The sequence below is a fragment of the Pistacia vera genome, unplaced genomic scaffold, assembly GCF_008641045.1.
Source record: "Pistacia vera cultivar Batoury unplaced genomic scaffold, PisVer_v2 Contig737, whole genome shotgun sequence".
NCBI classification, from domain to species: Eukaryota; Viridiplantae; Streptophyta; class Magnoliopsida; order Sapindales; family Anacardiaceae; genus Pistacia; species Pistacia vera.
In genome coordinates this window covers 646,884-665,988 of record NW_022196598.1, presented here as the reverse complement: position 1 = coordinate 665,988, position 19,105 = coordinate 646,884, and the positions used below count along the sequence as shown (strand labels likewise).

Genomic DNA, 19,105 nt, shown 5'->3' with positions numbered 1-19,105 from the left:
CTGCAAAACATGGAAACTAGGGAAATGACTGCTAATCACTTAGTAAGGGTATCAATCATATAACCCTATGTAACATTCTTAAACTTGGAAAACATCTTATTTACTTGTACATGAACCAAACATTAATAACATAAATGTAATAAAACATAGCATATTCAGTTCATATCATAATGCATAATATAATTCATGTAATGCTTTCCTTTAATGTTCATGAATGATGCACTTCAATGCCATGCATATATAAATACATGTTTCTTTGAAAACCTTTTACTGTCCGCCGATCAGACTAAGCTGAGGCATGGATTATAGAACCTTTGGCCAATTAGCTAGCCTTAACTTATAACATGGTCCCCATGGTCATGTACGTTATGGACTGTTCATTTCTTTTGGTCTAGACATGTGCATGAGTGAGCTCAGATTCCCCATAACATGCCAACAACTTCCATAAAAGTTAAAAATCATTTTCTTCATAAAAATGCATGTCTATGTACCTTGAAAGCATTTTACTCAAACTTGGGATCAAGCCCCATACCACCCAACCCCTCCCCTCCCCCCCTCCCATTTTTTCTTTATTAATATGCTTGACATGCTTTATTCTTTAAAAACATACACTTTCCATATATGAACATATCATTTCATCATGACCGTTTTGTGGATGCATAACTAATTCATAGAAACATATCATATTTAGGTAATACATAACATATTACACATGACCTCCATAGTCATTCATTACATCAAATATATATTGTTCATACAATCATTAAATAATCACAAAGATAACTCATTCAAACATGCTTCAAAACCTTTAAGCATTATTTCCATACTTGGAATCAATCATAGATTATTAGGCTAAAAATAAATTAAGAAATTGGAAGCACTTTTGAGGTAGTCATGATCCGTATATCTCGAGTTATACACATTAGATTGATACGATCTTTGTTTGTTTTCAAGCTTAGAGGAATGGCTACAACTTTTATGTATATGTCTCAACACAGTTCGATAAGTAAGATGTCCAAACATCACTCAGAAGGCCACGAAATTGACAATGGTTTTTTTTTTAAGGCTTGTCTATACCTATTTACCTCAACTTACTTCCTAACTTTTCCTAACCATTCTCCCCTATGAAAACATGATAAATGATCAATAATAACATCCCTTGTAATATGTTAAATGCTCATGACACAACCATTTCCATTAATTGCCATCAAACTTTAATTTTCTACAATTCACATATAAATCCATCAATTGCAAATCATAACATCAAACCAACTTCAATTTCTTTTGTGTGACAAGAATTAAGGTTCCCTAATACTAAACCTAGAAACCTAATTCTTATTTCACATTAAAGGGAGGTTTCCCTTACCTTGTGTGAAGAAACCACACTCTTTTACAAATTTCCTCCTCCTTATCTCCAATTGACTCTTTATCCTAACATAATTCATAAGAAAACTTTAATAACTTGAAATACATAATAGTCATATAAGATAAGGAGTTGAAATTTACCTCCTAATATTCTTAATAAAGGAAGAAATACAGGACACTTGAATGATTGCAACTAAGAAGCTTGAAATTTCAATGGAGGAAATAGAATTAATGGAGAAGTATTGAAGAAGATGATGGAAGAATACATGTGTTGGCCGACTTGTACAAACTAAAATCTAGATTTTTTTTTTTTTTTTTGCAAAAGTCATTCATTTGTCTTTTGTATTTAATGACTTATAACATTATTTCCCTTTTTGCCATTAACAATTTTCTTTTAATTACTCCTCAATCCTTCATCATCTTTATCTTGTCAAGCTGATAATCCTAGGATTATACTGTTTTATCTATGCTTTTTGGCTGGATTTTGGATACTTCTTCTTAAGTTTGTGCTTGAATGACAACTTAATTCCATATATTTTACGTTTCAGGCCAAAATGTGCAGTTAAAGCAAAAACTGAGCGGAATTGAGTTTCTGGACCTAGAATCAAGCGAATTTCAGGAATCGGGAAAGTTTCAATGTGGATTCGAAGCACTATGAAGCTTGTTTCTATTGGGATCACTAAGATTGAAGAGTCAAGCAAAGAAGCAAGAGGAGGGCAGTTTCATAATTTCAAAAAAGTTCAAAAAAGTTCGCTGCGTCGAAGTTTATTCTTCGCCATGGCGAGAGTCTTAGGTCAGATAGTGAAATAAAATCCAACTCGATGACGCGGTGAAGTTTACTCTTCACCGCGGCGAAAACTGCAAATTTTTGTTTATTAAAACTGTGCGTTTTAATTATTTAGGATTAGTCTTAGGGTTTTGGGGTCGACTATTTAAGAGGGACTTGGTTATTTTAGAGGGGGTTCGACACTTTTTGGAAAGAGAGGAGAAAATTGGAGATTGGAAGCCTTTGGGTTCATCAAATAGGGAAGAATTTATTCTCTCTTCATTATTCCAGCATGTTGAGCTCTGTTTTTACAGCTTTTCTTTTGATTTGCTTTATTTTTAGTATGAACAAACTCACTTTTGGGTTAGGGTTTTGATGTAATTGGGATTTTAATGTCTAATCAATAAATTGATGTTGCTTTCATATTCCATTGCTTGGATTATGTATTTATTTTTGTTCTAATTGAAATTAATTGTTGAGCTTGATAAGACCGAGAAGTGAATCATTTATTAGCCTCTTAGAGTAAATTCCATTGATTGATTGAACGCTAGAGATAGGTTCGAAGATCCATGAAATCAATTTAGGATTCCACTTAGCTTAACAGACTTGGAACTATTAACCTTCATTTTGTTGGGTGCGGAAGTTTAATAGGGATAAGTAGGAAAACATAGCCTGAGAATGTATGTTTTACAAGTTAGGGTGTCCGATTTATAATCCTTGCATGTGAACTTAGAAGCAACAGAAATTGTAGATTAAATCATAAAATCCTAGTGAAGTTAAAACCCTAACCGCTTTGTCTTACTTGATATTTTCTTGAATTGATATTGCTTTCATTAGTTAGATTTTGAATTACGTTGTGGATTTTGTTTTAACTTCAGCTTAATTGTCTCCCGCCAATCCAACCATTTTTCGTTTACTCCAACATGATACAAATTCGGAAAATTAGTACTTGACACGCAATCCTTGTGGGAACGATACTTTACTCATTATTCTATTACTTGTTGCGACTAGTACACTTGCTACACATTGCATGTTATAAAATCAATGCATCAAGTTTTTGGCGCCGTTGTTGGGGATTGATTTTGTGTTAATATTGATTTTTGTTTGTTTTAGCTAGATTGGAGTTTAATTTTAGTTTTAATTGTTTTCTAGTTTATTTTTACTGTTTCTTTTCTGTTCGCTTGTGATCTCACGCTCTCTTTCTATTTGTGTAGTTTATACGAAGAGCTAGACGTCATCTAGTGGTTCCTATTGATCTAAAGATTGAAAGAACCGCAAGAAGACTTAACAGAGAGAGAAGAGAACGAGAAGCGATAGGCATTGAGATGGCTGAAAACAGAACGTTGAGGGAATTCTCAGTGCCCTCGGTTGATGGTAGTGGTCCAAGTATAACTAGGCCACTGGTACAAGCCAACAACTTTGAAATAAAGCCAGCAATCATCCAAATGATCCAACTGTCGGTACAATTTGGGGGAGATCCAAAGGAAGATCCAAATTCACACATTGCAAATTTCGTAGAGATCTATGACAGCTTCAAGTCAAATGAAGTGTCAGATGATGCCATCAGATTAAGATTATTTCCTTTTTCATTAAGGCATAAAGCAAAGGGATTTAATGGCACTACCAGCAGGAACAATCACAACTTGGATTGAATTGGCACAAAAGTTCCTGACTAAATATTTCCCACCAGCAAAATCTGCAAGGATGAGAAACGACGTCACATCATTTCTGCAAGAAGAGAATGAGTCACTTTATGAAGCTTGGGAAAGATATAAGGAACTATTGAGAAAGTGTCCACACCATGCATTGTCGGTTTGGATGCAAGTCCAAACGTTCTATAATGGGTTGATGATAAATGTGCAAACAATGGTGGATGCAATATCTGGAGGAGCATTGTAAAACAAGATACCTGAAAAAGCTTATGAGTTACTTGAAGTCCTGGCAAGTAACAACTATCAAAGACCCAATGAGAGAATGCATTCGAAGAAGTCTATGGGTATTCATGAAGTTGATGCTTACACGGCCATTTCAGCCCAACTTATAGCAATTCAAAAGCAATTAGGAGGTATGTAGGTAAATTCCATTCAAACACCTTAAATGACATGTGATTTTTGTGCAGGTAACCATGTGAGCAATGAATGCCAAGTGGGGAGCACCTTTGCTTCAGCTTCATCATCATCAGAACAAGTCAACTATTTGGCAGGGAATTAGAGACAACAGAACAATCCTTTCTCTAACACGTACAATCTTGGTTGGAGAAATCATCCAAATCTATCTTGAGGAAATCAGAATAATCAGTGGAACCAAAGAAATGCGCCAAACAATCAAGTTGGGATGAATCATCAACTAGGGGATCAAAGATTGTCGAAATTGGAAGATATGTTCGGGAAGTTCATGCAAGAGACCACAGGTTTCATGAGTGAGAGGAGGGCAAATTTTAGAAACCAAGGGGCATCCATTCGAAACTTGGAAGTATAGATGGGTCAAATAGCCGAAAAGTTGAATGAGTGACCTCAGGGTTCCCTACCAAGTAACATAGTGACAAATCCACGAGAACAAGTAGATGCAATAACTTTAAGAAGTAGAACAGTTTTGGAAGGGGTTGAACAAAAAGGGAAGGATGAGAACACACCAAGTAAATCAAAGAAAGAATCCGATGAAGAATTCGAGGAAGAAGTCATGGTTGAAGAGAAGCCAACGAGTCCTAGAGAAGAAGAACCGAAGAGGGAAGAGAGGCTAAGGCAAAAGAAAGAAAAATTTCCATTTCCTGAGATACCACCGGAGTTGGCACATCATACTCCTTTTGTTCCTTTTCGTCAGAGGCTCAGAAAGAAAAATCAAGATAAGCAGTTCACGAAATTCCTTGAGGTATTTAAAAAACTGCATATTAACATTCCTTTTGCAGATGCCTTGTAGCAGATGCCGAGCTACGCAAAATTCCTCAAGGAAATTCTGTTAAACAAAAGGAAGTTAGAAGAGGAGGAAACAATGATGCTTACAGAGGAGTGCAGTGCCATTCTACAGAAAAAGCTGCCACCAAAACTCAAGGATCCAGGGAGTTTCACTATCCCTTGTGTTATAGGAGATATTGCATTTGATAGAGTTTTATGTGATCTAGGTGCAAGCATTAATCTAATGCCTTTTTCTATTTTCAGGAAACTAGGGATTGGTGAAGTGAAGCAAACAACCATATCTTTGTAGCTTGCAGATAGATCCATCAAGCATCCTTGGGGCATAGTTGAAGATGTGCTGGTTAAGGTGGACAAAGTCATCTTTCATCTTTCCTGCAGACTTTGTCGTGTTGGATATGGAAGAGGACAAGGAAATGCCTCTCATCTTGGGGCAACCATTTCTTGCCACCGGAAGAGCCTTAATTGATGTACAAGAAGGGAAATTGCTTTTAAGGGTCCAAGATGAAACGGTGACATTCAATGTCTTTGAGGCCATGAAATTTCCATCAGAGTTAGATTCATACTTTAGTGTAGATTTGGTGGATAGACTTGTAGCAGATGCTATCGAAGAAAAAACCCTTCAACTACCTTTCGAAGCCTGCATTGCCCAATAAAAAACAACATAGGTATATGAGCTATTAAAGAATGAGTGTGCTAGGCTTTTGGAAGCACTTCAACCGATAAACGCAAGCCAAGATCCAGAATTTGAGATTTTGACATAGAAAAAGAGAAGGAAAAGGCAAGAATGGAAGAACCTCTAAAACTTGAACTGAAGCCTTTACCATCTCACCTTAAATATGTATATCTTGGTGAATCAGAATCCTTTCCAGTGATCATCAATGCAAAGCTGAGTAAATTGGAGGAAGAGAGGTTAATTCGGGTGTTAAGAGAACATAGATCAGCAATTGGATGGACCATATCGGACATTAAAGGCATCTCTCCATCTTTTTGTATGCATAAGATACTCATGGAAGATGATGTCAAGCCTAGGGTGCAGCCGCAACAGAGATTGAATTCTTCTATGAAGGAAGTGGTGAGAAAGGAAGTGGTGAAACTCTTAGATGCATGCATCAGCTACCCTATTTCAGATAGTCCTTGAGTGAGCACGGTGCAAGTGGTTCCAAAGAAATGAGGTATCACAGTAATAAAGAATGACAGCAATGAATTGATACCAACTAGAACAGTCACGAGTTGGAGGGTGTGCATCGACTATAAAATCTGAATGAAGCAACAAGGAATGATCATTTTCCACTTCATTTCATCGATCAAATGTTGGAAAGACTGGCGGAGCATGCTTATTATTGTTTCCTAGATGGCTTTTCAGGTTATAATCAAATTGCCATTGCTCCTGAAGATCAAGAGAAGACAATATTCACTTGTCCTTATGGTACATTTGCTTATGAATGATGCCTTTTAGATTGTGCAATACACAGGCCATATTCCAGCGATGCATGATGTCAATTTTCGGTGACATGGTGGAGCGGTTCATAGAAGTCTTCATGGATGACTTCTCTATTTTTGGTTCTTCTTTTGATAATTGCCTATCTAACCTCTCATTTGTTTTGCAGGGATGCCAAGGTACAAATTTGGTGCTCAACTAGAAGAAATGTCACTTCATGGTTCAAGAAGGAATAGTACTCGGTCATCGAATTTCAAAGGATGGCATTGAAGTGGATCAAGCCAAAACGGAAGTGATTGAGAAGCTGCCACCACCTACAAACGTTAAGGCATTCCAGAGTTTCCTTGGGCATGCGAGGTTCTATAGACGGTTTATAAAGGATTTCTCCAAAATTTCTAAACCCCTTTGCAATTTGTTGATTAAGGATGCCTCTTTTGATTTTGATGATGAATGCATGCATGCTTTTCAAACTCTTAAGAATTTATTAGTGTTTGTACCCATTATTGCAGTTCCCAATTGGGAACTCCCCTTTGAATTGATGTGTGATGCTAGTGATTTTGCATTAGGAGTAGTTTTAAGACAAAGGAAGAACAAAGTTTTGCATGTAATTCAGTATGCTAACAAGACACGGACCGATGCACAATTGAATTACACCACTATTGAAAAAGAGCTGTTAGCCATTGTTTTTGCATTTGACAAATTTCGCTTTTATTTACTAGGTGCTAAGGTGATTGTCTACATAGACCATTCAACACCCAAGCACCTGCTGGCAAAACAAGAAGTAAAACCTAGGCTAATTAGATGGATCCTACTGTTGCAAGAGTTTGAATTAGAAATCGGAGACAAAAAGGGGTCAAAAAATGTAGTGGTAGATCATCTATCAAGGATTGAACGACCAAACTAAGGAAGTGAAGAGGAAACTCAAATCAAGGAGACATTCCTGGATGAGAAACTGATGAGAGTTGAAGAAGCACCTTGGTATGCAGATATTGCAAATTACTTATCATCGAGAGTGCTCCCAATTGGCATGACTTTCCAGCAGAAGAGGAACTTTTTCTCTGCCTTGAAGTTCTATTTCTGGGAAGAACCATTTTTGTATAAACACTGTGCATATCAGATGATACGTAGGTGTGTCCCAAAAGAGGAGATGGAGAGTATTTTAAGGCATTGCCATGAGAAGGAAGTTGGTGGTCACTTTGGAGGGACTAGAACAACAGCTATGGTCTTTCAATCTGGATTTTATTGGCCAACTTTATTCAAGGATGCTTTCCGGGTGGTTCAGGAATGTGACCAATGTCAACGGAGTGGAAATATTTCAAGGAGAGATGAGATGTCATTGAGTAACATTCTAGTTGTTGAACTTTTTTATGTGTGGGGGATTAACTTCATGGGCCCTTTTCCGAATTCATATGGAAATGTGTACATCTTGGTGGCTGTTGACTATGTGTCGAATTGGGTGGAAGCAATTGCATTACCATCCAATGATGCCAAAGTGGTGGTTAACTTTGTGAGGAAGAACATTTTCTCAAGATTTGGAGTACCACAGGCAATCATCAGTGATGGGGGAACTCATTTTTACAATAGCCAATTTGATGCTCTCTTGGGAAAATACGGAGTGAAACATAAAGTGGCTACACCATACCATCCTCAGACCAGTGGGCAAGTGGAACTATCAAACAGAGAGCTGAAAAGAATTTTAGAGAAGACAGTTAACATATCTAGGAAGGACTGGTCACGGAAGTTAGAGGATGCATTATGGGCATACCGCACTGCATTTAAGACTCCAACTAGTATGTCTCCATTCTGATTAGTATATGGGAAGGCATGTCACTTGCCGGTGGAACTCGAGCATAAGGCATATTAGGCAGTCAAGCAGCTAAACATGGATTTACAAGCTGCTGGGGATGAAAGGATGCTGAAATTGAATGAACTTGACAAGTTTCATCATAAAGCTTATGAGAATGCCCGTATTTAAAAAGAAAAGACCAAGATGTGGCACGACAAGCATATCACGAAGAAAAAATTTGAAGCGGGTCAGAAAGTATTGCTGTACAATTCTAGACTTAGGCTTTTTCCCAGAAAACTTAAGTCTAGATGGTCCGGACCCTTCATAGTTACAGAAGTCTACCCATACGGGGCTGTGGAAATTTCACATGTAGAAAATGGTACATTTAAGGTTAATGGGCAGCGATTGAAGCCATACATTGATGGAACGTTGAGTTGCAAGTCACTACCCATCAGACTCGACATTCCAGAATGAGGACTTGAGAAAGTCGAGCTTCTAACTATAAACAAGCGCTTCTTGGGAGGCAACCCAAGTGTTCTCATTTTTAGTTGTTCTAATTTTGTTTATGTGTTTTATGACTTAGGAAATAGTTAAATTTCGTTTGTCTATTGGTGTTTCAGGTGAATGATCAAAATGTGGCAAGAATTTGAATTTTCCAGACTTCGTCGTGGCATTGTATGTGTTAGAGTAAGTGCCCTAGAGCCAATCAATTATTGCAGAATTGACTCTTTGTAATAATGTTCACTGATCAATAAAAGGCATTTTATTCTATATTGTGTAAATCATCATTGAATATATTGATATATGTCCTTAGAATGGTAGAACCGTGACGAGGGTATCAAGTGTTTCAAATCTTGATAGTGAGAACCCTATGAGCACATATGGTGGCCATTCTAGAAACGTCCGTAGTCTCAGTATTGTTCTAAAGTAAGGGCACAGATAATACGGTAAGGTTATCATAGTGTTGAACGACCCTGCCAAAAGGCAATGACTGATCTCACTTATCAAGGTTGTTTGGTGACAACCTGGTGCAACACATGGGTGCTTGCTGTAGGCAAGTTCACTGGACTGACCCACCAGAGGATTCCATATGGATGGTAACGCCAGTGTCTATGGAACAAATCCTCTAACGAATTATGGTGCATGTGATCCTTAGACTTGAGATCACCAGAGCGCCTTGTGCATCGATTGGTGTAGTTTGACACTAGTCTAACGCAGTTCTATTCAGAGCTGTCAATACGGTAGTGATTGGCTGCATCAAGGAGTGTATCAAGACTGTGGTGGATAGACAGAGGATTCATCACTCTCGGTACGGGAGAAGTTATCTCACGGTGTAATTCAGTAAATGACAATGACACTAAAACTGTGGCCATAGTGAGATTGAGTTGTTGCTCTTTCCAGTTTATAATACAAGTCATTGGTCCAGTAATTGAATACATAATATCGAGAGTAACCGAGGTTGACACTATTTCTATGCCTCGATGTCGTTGAGATAACGGTTGATGAAAGGATCGGATTGTACGGTAACCATATCGTTGACAGGTAGCTGCTTCACTAAATCTGAATCTATCGGGTGGCTATGATGCTTTGCTATGGGCCAATCTTGGTCTCTGTATAGTGAGACGATTAATTGGTGTTAATTGCAATACTACACACTATCGGTATGATAAGGAGCCTATGGGTCACACACATAAAAGATAATTTAAGAACCAGTTTACAAGAAGGGCATTTTCATCTTTTTAGGCGAAAGGGTATTTTGGTAATTTTATAGTGCAATTAAATTTGCTGAGGTCATAGCCTTTATTTAATTTGATATTAAAATTAAATAAGTGAGATTACGTTTAAATATGTGTTCGCATATATTTAAACAAATTATCATTATTGTTAATATATTATATATATTAATTTAATTTAATTGAGATAATGATAATTAAAATAAAATATCTTAAAAGGGCCGTTTGGATACAAGGAGTCGTTTGGGTTAGTGCCCAAGCCCATTCCAAGATGGAATAGGTTGTGAAATAAATTAGAGAATTCATTTTATTCACAAAGCAAAATATTCCAGCCCCTTTTTGCTCTCCCATGCCAGATTTCTTTTGCTTGAATCAAATATTTCATTTGATTTTCATCTTGGTTCTTAAAGGCTAAAAAGGATCTAGCAAATCCCTCTTTAGTTCCTTGAGGTTGTCTTCGTGTGGACTACATTGGTTCGATCCTACACTTAGGTCGGTAGCGAAATCCGTTCAAAGACAAACTTGGAGGAGCCTCTAAATGTGCGTATGATTTCTAAACTTTAAACTAATTTTTCTGCAGATTCTGTTATAATGTATAAACTGTAATTTTTGTGCCCTGATCTTGGTTCTAAGGAACGATGTATCATGTAAATTATTTTGGTTTCCGCTGCCATAGATGATCGTTTCCTAACAGTGGTATCAGAGCCTAGGGTACCAGATTTTACAGTTTTTGTGAATGGTTGATTACATGTTTTTGATTGATAACATGTTGCCTTGATGAATCTGCACAAAATTTTCCATGAAAGCATGTTTTAAGAAATCAATTAATTGATTAATTTAATTTGTTGATGATCTGCAATTTGGAATATATTGGGTTATGGATTTTTGTTGAAATCAGTAGTTTAGATTGATTGCAAAATCCGTTTGGCGTATTTTGGTTGCTGGTTGAACTGTTCTATTGGTATAGATCAGTGTACGCTCGCCGCGACGATATAAACCATCGTCGCAGCGTGCATTGTTGGCGTACATGCTGATTGCAAAATCAGCGCTTGCCGCGGCGATATAACCCATCGCCGCGGCGAATGTGCGTGGAGCATGAACGTGATGTTAATTAGTGCACGTTGCAGCGATCTAACCCATCGCCGAAGCGAGCGCACTTCCGAGTGCACAGGGGCCAAATTGAAAAGTTTCAAAACTTTTAGACCAAATGTAGATCTACAAATTGTCAAGGGGTAATTAATAATTCACCCACCTAATTCAAAAATTGATTGTTTTTGAAATGTATGCCATGTACTTGTTTGTATATTGCATGGTGCCTGGTACATGAGCCTTAGACCTATGGTGAATGTTTTAAAATTTTTGGGTATGTTTGGTTGTAATTTATTTAATAGGGTCTGCGTGTCCTGCCTTTCTCCTCTTCTCGATGTACATTCTCTTCTTATCTCATTCCCCTCGAATGTAAATCGAGGTTTCTAAATTTGTGGATGTAAATTGGTTTGAGATTAATTTTATTGTAAATTTAGAATGTGTTTTTGTAATGTTTTTGAAGACGGATCAGGAAAAGACAATCATACTTGAAGACTCAAGGTCTATTACAAGACCCCTAGTGACCTACCGATTCCTCTAGGCTCGAGGAAATTGGTTTTTAGTTGGGCCATGTACCCACATTTTAATATTGTTTAGAATGCATGCTAAGTGTGAATGTTCAATAACATGCCAAACAATGTCATTCTAACAAAGATATAATCTGTTGAGACATTAAATAACAAACCCTCAATTAAAGGATATGAAGTCCCGTAAGCCTTCCATCACCATGGTTTAAATCAACCATTGTTCATCAAAACTTGTTTGCCAAAGCGAAGAGTACACTTCTACCAGTGGGAGGTTAAAATGCATTGATTTTCCTTAATGGTGATGGTTTGACTTAAAATGACGGTTTTGCTTGTTTGCCAAAGCGAAGTTGATAAATGCATCATAGGTAAGTAGAGAAGTACACATATTGTGCGTACGTGGTGGCATGTAGTGTCCACTCTACTGATACGATATCACACTTGAGGACGGTGGTTGGGGCCATTGGATTGTGTGATTGGCTTGTTGGCTTCTTCACATTTGAGGTTGATAGTAGGGCTGTCAACTGGTCAGATTAAGTTTGTTGGCCTACCTAATCAACCCTTTTGGCTTGTTCGCCAAAGCGAAGGTTCGAAATAGGCTAGATGGATCTCTTCCACTAGGAAAGCCAACAGGTTTCTCGAGTTAATAGTGAGGGCTATTTACTTGAGTAAAAATGTGGGAGCATCGTTTAATAAAAGACCATATTAAATAAAATAAACATGGTAATAACATTACTTATTATGCCCTTGTAGATTCACTTAAAATTGAGCAAAATGATCCCAACATCACCGTGACAAATCATCGAACTGGGAGAGAATAGAAATGGTGAAAATTTGGTTACTGGTATAGAAGCATAAATAATATACTTCAGTCAAGCGATAGATTATACACCATTGAGCAAGCTCTATCGCCAGAGCCTGCTGATAGTTCTATCCATGAGACTGGGTATGTATTGTGAAGCATCACCATGATGCAAAAGCAGAAATGACTAGATACTTGTGCTTGCATCATGGCACCATTATTCGACGAGTGCCAGAAAATGATTTAGCTTCTATTCTTCATTTTCTTCATAAAAATGAGAAGCATATGGTGTCTCGATCGTTATTGAGATGTAGGATGGAAGAAGGTACCAAAATTGGCCATCAATACTCAAGTTGACCGAGTATATGAACAAGCTTGGATTTTGGGATGTGGACTTAATGAAGGTTTAACGATAAACCTAATATTCAGTCTTTGCCAGATTCTTATTCTCAATTTGTCTATGACTTCATTGAGAAAAATAAGAAGAACACCCTTTCCGAGCTTCTGGGTTTGTTGAAGGCTACTGAGTCAGGCATGAAAATGTCAAAACATTGACGTTGGTTGAACTAGCTCAAGTGAAAAGGAAAGGGCTCAAAAGTCTTGGAAGGAACTGTTGCAGAAAGGAAGGCGTTTGTCCTCATTATAGGAATCTCAGCCACTGGAGGAAACATTGCAAGGCCTTCCTAGCAAAAAGGACGAAGAATGTTACTTCTTCATCAGGTAGTTTTTAGATCAAGTTATCCTGTTAACATCTTGGGTTTTAACACAAGATGTGGTTCTCACATTTGATTGATGTGTAGGACTACGGCAAAGTAATTGCTAGCTGAGGGAGAGGTGACCTACCAGTTGGAAATAAAGCACATGCTACTGCATTTGTGTAGGATCTTATCGTCTGATTTAGCCAATGGGCTTTTTTCTTGGAACTTGTGGATTATTATGGTTTTTCTTCAGTTTCTAGAATTTATTTTTCTGTGTCCACTTAGGAAAAATGAGAGTATTAGTTTACTAATGAATTTGTCCTTGAGTGTAAATAATATTCTTTATGGAACTGTTTCATAATAATATGTTCTTAAGAAGACAATAGGATAATCTCATGATACTATGCAAACTTTAGGAAGTTGAGCTAAACATACCTGAAGGAAAGTGGGATAGTATCACACTCACCCTCCTTATACACCCCAACACAATGGAGTGACAAAAGGAGGAATGGACCTTACTTGACATGGTAGGTCCATGATGAGTTTTAGTGATCTACCTACATCATTTTGGGGTTATGCCCTAGAGACTGCAACTCTGTTATGAACCATGTGCCATCAAAGTCGTAGATAAACTCCATATGAACTATGAGTGATGAAAGCCCAGCTTGTCTTATCTAAGGATTTGGGGTTGCGAAGCTTATGTTAAGAAATTGACTTCGAACAAGCTGGGCCTAAAATCCTGTAAATGTATATTTGTGGGGTATCCAGAGGAGATTGTTAGAGTATGTGCCCTATAGCCAATCAATTATTGTAGAATTGACCTTTGTAATAATGTTCATTGATCAATAAAAGGCATTTTATTCTATCACGTAAATCATCATTGTATGTATTGATATATGTCCTTAGAATGAGAACCGTGACGAGGGTATCAAGTGCTTCAAATCTTGATAGTGAGAACCCTATGAGCACATATGGTGGTCATTCTAGAAACATCTGTAGCCCTATATTATTCTGAAGAAGGGCACAGATAATACGTTAAGGCTATCATAGTGTTAAACGACCATGTCAAAGACAGTGACTGATCTCACTTGTCAAGGTTGTTTGGTGACAACCTGGTGCAACACATAGGTGCTTCTTGTAGGCAGTTCACTAGATTGACCCACCAGAGGATTCCATATGGATGGTAACCCCAGTGTCTATGGAACAAATTATACTAGACGAAGGATGGGATGATGTGTCCCAGGAAGTGGTTGAACATCAAAAGAAGGTTACTCACAAACTGTGGATCAGTGAACCACCTCATGTAGCACAAGAGCTACGTAATCTGGGAGAGTATGTCATGACCCCGAGAGATACGGTTATCTCGTTACTCAACAGGTGACGTATTGGTCTACTGATAATCCATGAATTATACACTTTTCATTTACCTTTTTGTCGGATTTCAGGTACTTTCTAGTGCATTTTGACCTGAATTGTTCCTTAATTCGTTACTTTTCGTATTTCAGGTTGAAATGGTCATTTTGAGCAAATAAGAACAAAATTGGATATTTTTGACTCAGAAATTAGCGGATCTCAGAAGAGAGAGAGTTTCGGAGCAGGATAAAGCACGATGAAGCTTGTTTCCAAGGAAGAGCACCGAGAATCGAAGAATCAACAAAACAAGCGGAGTGGCATTTCTGTAATTTCAGAACTCAGGAGAAGCTTCGCCCCGGCGAAGTAGGCCAGGGACGAGCTATCTTATTCATTCTTCGCCGCGGCGAAGAATTCTTCTTCGCTCGCGCTGCGACAGTCACTTACGCCAGTTTTGTTAAACACATAGTTTCGTGCTGTGCGTGTTGGCTGGGTTATTTGGACGAAGTATAAAAGAAAAACTTAGTCTTTTTGCCCAGGATCTTCGTTTATGTTTTAGGTTTAGCCACTTTTACATTTTTTTCGAAGAACTTTGATGATTTGGGTTGTAAAAGGAAAAGATTCGATTTCCAACAAGAGATTCATCTTTTGGGGAGTTTCTATCTTATTCTCATTTTCATTATGTTGAACATGTTTATTTCCTTTTTCGTTTTTGTGTTATTGAATTAATATGAACTAATCTCTTTTGGGTTAGGGTTTTGATGGTAGTTTGGATTCTAAATGGTTTAAGGGTTTGATTGTGTTATTTTCATATGAGTATGCTTTGGTTGTGTGTACTCTGAATTTAATGTGGTATGTGATGACATGGTGAGATTGAGAAATGAATCATGTTAGGCTTCTTGGGTAATCACCGTTATAGTATGGATGCTAGAATAGATTCAAGAATTAATGAAATCATTATAGGATTCTTGTGCTTAATGAGTTTGAAATTATTAATCTTCAATTTGTTGGGTACGGAAGGTTAATAAGGAAGAATAGGAAGGCATAGCCCGAGAGGGTATGTCTACATGTTAGTGAGTTCGATTTACAACCATTGCGTAATATGAGTTAGTGTAATTATAGGCTTAACCCATAAAAATCCAAATGAAGTCAAACCCTACCCGTTTACTTGAATTGATATTCCGTGTTTTCATATTGCTTTCTTATTAAGTTTAGCCTTAGTTAAATTTCATTTTGTTGTTTTTAAATTAAAATTTGCTCCCACCAATCCAAAGAATTCGATTGCTTCAACTAGAAAACATTAGGAAACTTAGTGCTTTGCTTACAATCCTCGTGGAACGATACTCTACTCATCAATATATTACTTTTGCGATTAGTATACTTGCTACATTTGCATGTTGTAGGAAACACGCATCATCTACCAAGACGATGAACCCAAAACCTACGAGACGCTATATCGGATCCAGTTCCGTTAAATGGCTTGAAGCTATGAAATCTGAGATGGACTCCATGTACCGAACCAAGTATGGTCTCTGGTGGAACCACTTGAAGGGGTAAAACCCATAGGGTGTAAATGGTCTTCAAGAAGAAGACTGACATGGATGGCAAGGTGCATACTTATAGGCACATTGGTTGCCAAAGGTTTCAAACAAATTCATGGTATTGACTATGAAGAAACCTTTTCGTCGATTGCCATGATTAAATCCATCTAGATTATGCTTGCGATTGCTGCTATCATGACTATGAGATTTGGCAAATGGATGTCAAAACAGCTCTCTTGAATGGAACCTTGAAGAGGACGTGTATGACACACCCCGATGGTTTCATTCTTGATGGGCAAGCTGATAAGGTATGCAAGTTGCAGAATCCATATATGGACTCAAGCAAGCTTTAAGGAGCTGGAACATTCGTTTTGATGAAGCCGAAAAGAATCGCTTTTATCAAGACGAAGATGAGCCTTGTTTTTACAAGAAATAAGTGGGAGCGCAGTGGCATTCCTAGTGTTGTTGTCATGACATACTTTGATCGGGAATGACATACCGAACTTGCAGTCGATAAAGACTTGGTATCCAAGTGCTTCTCCATGAAGGACTTAGGGGAAGCAATCTACATCCTTGGAATAAAGATCTATCATGATAGATCGCGTAGGTTGCTTGGCCTACGTTAGAGTGCATCTATTGACAAAGTACGGAAAATATTCAGTATAGAATAATCCAAGAAGGGATTGCTTCCGATGTCACATGGTGTTTATCTCTCAAGGAATTGTGTCCTAGAACACAAGATGAGAGAGATAGGATGAAGAGGATCCCATATGCATAAGCAATTGGATCCATCATGTATGTCATGCTATGTACTCGGATTGATGTCTCATGTGCTTTGAGCACTTGTAGTAGATATCGGATCTAGGTGACATCACTAGATGGCTATCAAGAATATTCTTAAGTACCTGAAAGGACTAAGGATATGTTCTTGGTTATGGAGGGAAAGGTGAGCCAACTAAGTGAGAATACAGTGATGCTAGTTTCCAAACAGACAAGATGATTATCGATCACAATTTGGCACAATTTGGATTATACATTTTATCTCAATATAGCTGCAGTGGATTGGAAGAGCTCGAATCAGTGTACTGCAGCAGATTCTACATTGATGCTAAGTATATCGCATTATTTAATGCAGTCGTGTAGGCGGTTTGGATTAAGAAGTTCGTTACTGAACTTGATGTGGTTCCAAGCATTGCTGATCTAGTATGTTCTACTGCATAGCAATGAGCCATTATTGTGGCTGAGGAATCCCGGTCTCACCAGTAATCCAAACGCATACTTAGTTGATTCAATCTGATCTAAAAGATCGATCAGAAAGGGAATGTGCAGATTTGTAGATACCTACTAACCCACTATTGAAGTTTCTTTTGCAACAGAAGCATGATAGCACTTGGGTCATTCAATATTGAGTGCATGACTGATTGTCTATAGTGCAAGTGGGAGATTGTTGAGTAGGTGCCCTAGAGCCAATCAATTATTGTGAATTGACTCTTTGTAAAATGCTCATTGATCAAAAAGGCATTTTATTCTATATCGCGTAAATCATCATTGAATGTATTGATATATGTCCTTAGAATGGTGAAACTGTGATGAGGGTTCAAGTGTTTCAATCTTGATATTGAGAACCCAATGAGCACATATGGTGGCCATTCTAGAACGTCCATAGCCCCAATATGTTCTGAAGTAAGGGCACATATATACGGTAAAGCTATCATAGTGTTGAATGACCCTGTTGTTAGAGTAGATGCCCTAGAGCCAATCAATTATTGTAGAATTGACTCTTTGTAATAATGTTCATTACAATAAAAGGCATTTTATTCTATATCGCGTAAATCATTATTATTGCAATTGTTTTACATTGTCCTTAGAATGATAGAACCGTGACGAGGGTCAAGTGTTTCAAATCTTGATACTGAGAACCATATGCACATATGGTGCCCTTCTAGAAACGTCGCGAGCCCCAGTATTATTCTGAAGTAAGGGCACAGGTAATACGGTAAGGCTATCATAGTGTTGAACGAACCTGTTGAAAGGCAGTGACTGATCTCCTTGTCAAGGTTGTTTGGTGCAACCTGGTGCAACACATGGGTCTTGCTGTAGGCGGATACACCACAGCAATTCACTGGACTGACCTACCAGAGGATTCCATATGGATGGTAACCCCAGTGTCTATGGAATAAATCCTCTAACGAATGATGTGTATGTGATCCTTAGACTTGAGATCACCGGAGCACCTTGTGCACCGATTGGTATAGTTTGACACTAGCCTAACGCGGTTCTTTCAGAGCTGTCCAAACGGTGGTGATTGGCTGCATTAAAGAGTGTATCAAGACTAGGTGAATTGACAGGAGTCATCACTCCCGGGTATGGGAGAAGTTATCTCACGGCACAATTCAGTATATGATAATGACACTAAAAACTGTGGCTACAGTGGGATTGAGTTGTTGCTCTATCCGGATTATATACAGTCATTGGTCCAGAAACTGAATACATATCGAGAGTAACCGAAGGTTGACACTATTTAATGCCTTCGTCTCATCGAGATAACATATGATGAAAGGATCGAATTGCACGGTACCATACGTTGACAGGTAGCTACTTTGCTGATCTGAATCTATCGGGTGACCATGATGCCTTGCTAGGGCCAATCTTGGTCTGTGTATTAGTGAGACGATTAATTGGTGTTAATCGCAATACTATACACTGCTGATATGATAGGAGCCTATGGGTCACACACATAGAAGATAATTTAAGATCCAAGAGAAAGAGCGTTTTCGTCTTTTAAGGCAAGGTATTTTGGTAATTTCACAGTGTAATTAAATTTGTGAGGTGGTAGCCTTTATTTAATTTGTTAGAAAAATTAATAGTAAAATTACGTTTAAATGTGTGTTCGCACATATTTAAATATATTATCATTATTGTTAAATGTTAATATATATTTAAATATATTAATTGATTTTAATTGAGATAATGATGGGAAAAGTAAAATATCAAATTAGGAGTGTTTGGCAACATGGGGTTTGGGTTGAGCCCAAGCCTATTCCATATGGGTTTAAGCGCAACTTAATTAACATAAAAAGAAAGTGTGTGTAATTGTTTTTAAT

At 37.8% G+C, this 19,105-nt stretch overlaps 1 non-coding gene across 1 annotated transcript; it reads right to left on the bottom strand.

Moving 5' to 3' along the window:
- Window positions 1-3,832: 3,832 nt before the first annotated feature.
- LOC116115373 lies at window positions 3,833-3,939 on the bottom strand. Its single transcript, XR_004125656.1, has one exon. It is a non-coding gene; the product is annotated as a small nucleolar RNA R71 (small nucleolar RNA).
- Window positions 3,940-19,105: the final 15,166 nt, after the last annotated feature.